Genomic DNA, 4471 nt, shown 5'->3' on the forward strand with positions numbered 1-4471 from the left:
CTCCTGTCGACATCGACGAAATCGAAATCGCACAGGATACGTGTGCCAAGTAGCCACAAGCGAAAGGATTTCCGTACTTTAAAGAGCTCTGCGATCTAATCATGGAGGATTAGGCACGGATTATTTTCATTCACAAACTACACACCTTTATAAGAGAGAAATTACCTGACCCACCATTCACACTCTTTACGGTACAGTGTATTGTTAAGCGATCATCTGGCCTGGTAATTCGAAATCTATGAACTCAACAAGGTAGAACAGCAACGTAAATAGCAGGTAACGGACTATTTTCCATTCCGTTTTAAAAGTGTTACGTTAACATAACCTATTAGAGTAGACATGAATGACATGTAAGAAAAGAAAAGAATAACTAATCCCCTATTGTGATGGGCAGCACTATCATGGCTTGGAAGTCTCCATCTGTTGCCATCCTCACAGCTGTAAAGTCCATCTGTTGCCATCCTCACAGCTGTAAAGTCCATCTGTAGTAAGGAAAAATGAGTTTACCATAGAGAATACTATGGAGTCAAACCAGTCCAGTAAAATATGCCACTTGAGGTGTAATACGAATATGTAAACTATGAAAAAAATACATAAAATACTTGCGGGTCCTTTGGGTATGTTTCCCAAGGTAGAAACACAATAAGGAAAAAAAGGCAACAGATACATTTAGAATGATACATGGATGTACACAGATATGGAATTTCTCTTCAAGTGCTCAACTCAATCTATCACGTAGCAAACAAATAAGATCTTGAGTTTATATGGAATTTCTCTGCAAGTGTTCAACTCAATATATCATCCAGCAAACAAGTAAGGTCTTGAGTTGAATACAAGAAGAGAAATTCCATATGTACAAGCAACATTTGCCGTATATCATGTTCAACATGTACATGTACATGCCATATATCAGGCCCAACATTTGCCATACATCATGTTCATCAACTTTGGAATGTTACATAAATTAGTAGGTAAAGGACTACATGCTTGTCCAATTTGGAAGTAATTAAATTCAAAAAAAAAATTTTCTCTCATCCAATTATTTCCTAATCAATTACTTTGGACTCTGGAAATGATAAATAGCTGCCAATTTCAAAATTATTTTATAGGCAATGAAATTAACCTCACTTAACTCGTTTGGGAGTAAAAATTCTTTCGAATTATTAACTCAAAACCGAGGTTAGTCTGGTTAGTTTTAATACTTACAAAAAAACTGTAATTGGCAGCCATTTATGAAAAGGGTCAAAACTATTCCCAATAAAGCACAAACAACCGTCCCATCTTGAAGTTAGATAATTAAAGGTTTTTCGAAAGTAAACCAGACGTAACAAGCAGGTAAGGAAGGTGTAAAAAGACAATCTGAGATATCAGACTTAAGTGCGCCACAATCTCGCGGAAGAAACAGTTCGTAATGAATTCTTACCTTTTCGTCTTTAAACTGTTGGCAAACGCCATCTTCAATCACACGTTTTTCTTTTAAAAAATTGAAAATCTAAAGAGAATGAAGCCAAATATAAGTTGTTATAGCTTCAAAATTTCTAATTTGTGCGAATGACAGGAAAAAGTGTCAAAATACCTGGTCGACCTACGGAACTAGCTGCTCTTCTATTCTAGATAATCCATGTTGTTTCTAGGCAATGCAATCTGGCCTGCGTCTCACTCGGCCCAGCTAGGTAGCCAGGCAGCTAAGTTGTAAGAAAGTAGCAAGAAAGTCGCAGCTAAGTCGCAAGAAAGTAGCAGCTAAGTCACAAGAAAGTAGCAAGTCGCAGGTAAGTAGCAGGAAAGTCGCAGCTAAGTCGCAAGAAAGTAGCAGGAAAGTCGCAGCTAAGTCGCAAGGAAGTAGCAAGTCCCATATAAGTCGCAAGAAAGTCGCAGCAAGTCGCAGGTAAGTCGCAAGAAAGTAGCAAGAAAGTAGCAGGAAAGTCGCAGCTAAGTCGCAAGAAAGTAGCAAGAAAGTAGCAAGTCGCAAGAAAGTAGCAAGAAAGTAGCAAGTCGCAAGAAAGTCGCAGCTAAGTCGCAAGAAAGTAGCAGGAAAGTCGCAGCTAAGTCGCAAGAAAGTAGCAGCTAAGTCGCAAGAAAGTAGCAGCTAAGTCGCAAGAAAGTAGCAGCTAAGTCGCAAGTAAAGAAAAAAGAGAGAGGAAAGTGTATGTTCCTTTGAAACCACCGTATTTTAAAGGATGGCGCTTATTTCCATTTTCTTTTATTGTGTTCATTGACGACCCGCGGTCCCTGAAGAGAGACTGGAAACTGCGACGGTAAAATTTCCCATGTTTCGTTCACACATGTTTTTGTTCGTTGATCAAGTAATTTATAAGTATTTTTTACTGACGAGGCAGAACGATGGAATCGTACTATTTTTTCTCTTCCTTAATATTTTAATCTCTATTGACTGTTTGATTAATCACAGAAGTTACTTTGAAACTGGCATTTTCGTTTACTAATAAAACGCATTGCGGAGAAAAGATGTGAACTCTGCAACAGCATTGCGTGTCGCTCTCCTTATAAGGATATCTGCTGCTTGTTCAAAACTATAACAGGAGCGCATTGTGACTTCTACAAACGATGCAGAAAACGGGAAACGGTAATGATACCTTTTATCGCCTGTTCAAGGCGGATTGATAGCCATTCCGCCAGTCTCGGTTTTTCCGGGTCAAAAGACGAAGTTGACCTAATTCTTAGCCGAGCAGTCATATTCTCTCCTCCTGTTAACATACATTCCATGACAATTTGTCCCTCCCTTAGTGCAAAGCTTGGTTTGGGGTGGACGAGAGGCTCTAGTTCAAGGCGCAGAGTTCCTTCTGATATATCAAACCATACTCAATAATATATCGCCATATAATGCACCGATTGGCTTTGTACTTCTATAAGAAGTAGTCATTCACTTCTTAAATTAATCATCTTGGAAGGAAAAATTAAGGAGATAGGCGCAACATGGGTTTGTTTACTTTCCTTTTTCTAGCTAAATCTTTTCCCAATGGGCGTGAACATTCAGGTCTGACCAGACAACAGGCTTATGTTAAATTTGTCATTACGCATCAGCTACGCTTTATAATATATCGCCATATAATGCATTGATGGCTTTGGACCCGACCATATTTGAGGAGGATAGATCACTGCTTACTTGGTTACCTTCTTTGGAAAGAATACTAAATAACCAACTAGTTGAGTTGATTTTTCAAAGCCATTGTTTCAAAAATGCAAGTCCTTGATGTAGGTATACCGACCCGCACTCGAGTCTGCTGTATCAGCTGGTGCAATGATTACTCGAAACGTTTCATGAGTTCCGAGATAAGCAGAAATGGTTTTACTTCCAGGCGTGAGGTTTTTTTGGACCGCTGCTGGGAAAACATGATTGTATTTATGAGAACGTACTACCTGGGTCTTAGTCTTACTACCGGCGTGAGTAAGTAACAAGGCACAGTAGCCTGTGGGGAAGAAGTTGTATAAATATAAAGCTGTTGAACGTTGGCTTATACAAACATTTCGGTGAAAGTTGTGGTTTTCCAAGTTTGACCCTAGTAAAACTTCTTTTAAATAAACAAATATTCCAACTGCTTTTTTTCTCAGTTGCACATCTGCAGTGATGGGCTATGCCCTTTGCAGATCTTTCGCTCCTTTTGTCTTAAATGAGCTTTATCCATCGAAGTACCACGAGACATTCAATTATGATACATTAAATCATGATCGGAGTTAGATAATTGTTTGCTCCTGTTTCGTATATGTAAAACTCGACCTTAGTTCCTGTAGCCACGTGCTTCACAGTCCAATGTTTGATTTTTGTGTTGAATTAATTAGCGTCATTCTGCACACGAGAAACACGTTTCTGAACTAGCAACATTCTGCTCACATTTGGTTCACGGTTCGGTGGTAGACTTATATTTAAACAAAGATCTCTTACGGTCTTACGTGAAGTATTTCAAAGAAATGGGAAGAGAGAAACCCGGAGATACGCTTTGTAAACAATCATTATCAGGAGGTGTTGACTATCTTGCCAAGTTATATCGCTATTGTGGGAGCAATGCCACAATTTTAAGACTGCCATCCCCTTTTGTGATACAGCAAGATAGACGGTAAGATGATATCATGTTAAATAAGCTGTAGATGGAGGTAAAATGCGAGTTTGCGTGTGAATGTGTACATTTTCGAGTAACTGACGGCACCGTCAAATCAGCTCATTTCATACAACTTTCAAATTTGATTAAATCGTACTGAATCATTTCCCCTAAAAAATTCTTTGGAGATCGAAAAGAACTACACTTCGCCTTGCAAAAGCCAGATTTTCAGTCGATTATTTAATTTAGCACATAGTTAAATCACGGGTTACTTTTGACCTACTTTTATTCTTGTAAGAAGGTTGGATAAATTCAATTAGATTGTGTAAATGAACGATCAAGAATTGCTCAAATTCTTGTCAACGTGTGTATTGATGTTGTTATTGACGGGATGTTACTAAAACTAGTAACGAGTAACG

This window comes from Stylophora pistillata, chromosome 12, assembly GCF_964205215.1.
Source record: "Stylophora pistillata chromosome 12, jaStyPist1.2, whole genome shotgun sequence".
Taxonomy (NCBI): domain Eukaryota; kingdom Metazoa; phylum Cnidaria; class Anthozoa; order Scleractinia; family Pocilloporidae; genus Stylophora; species Stylophora pistillata.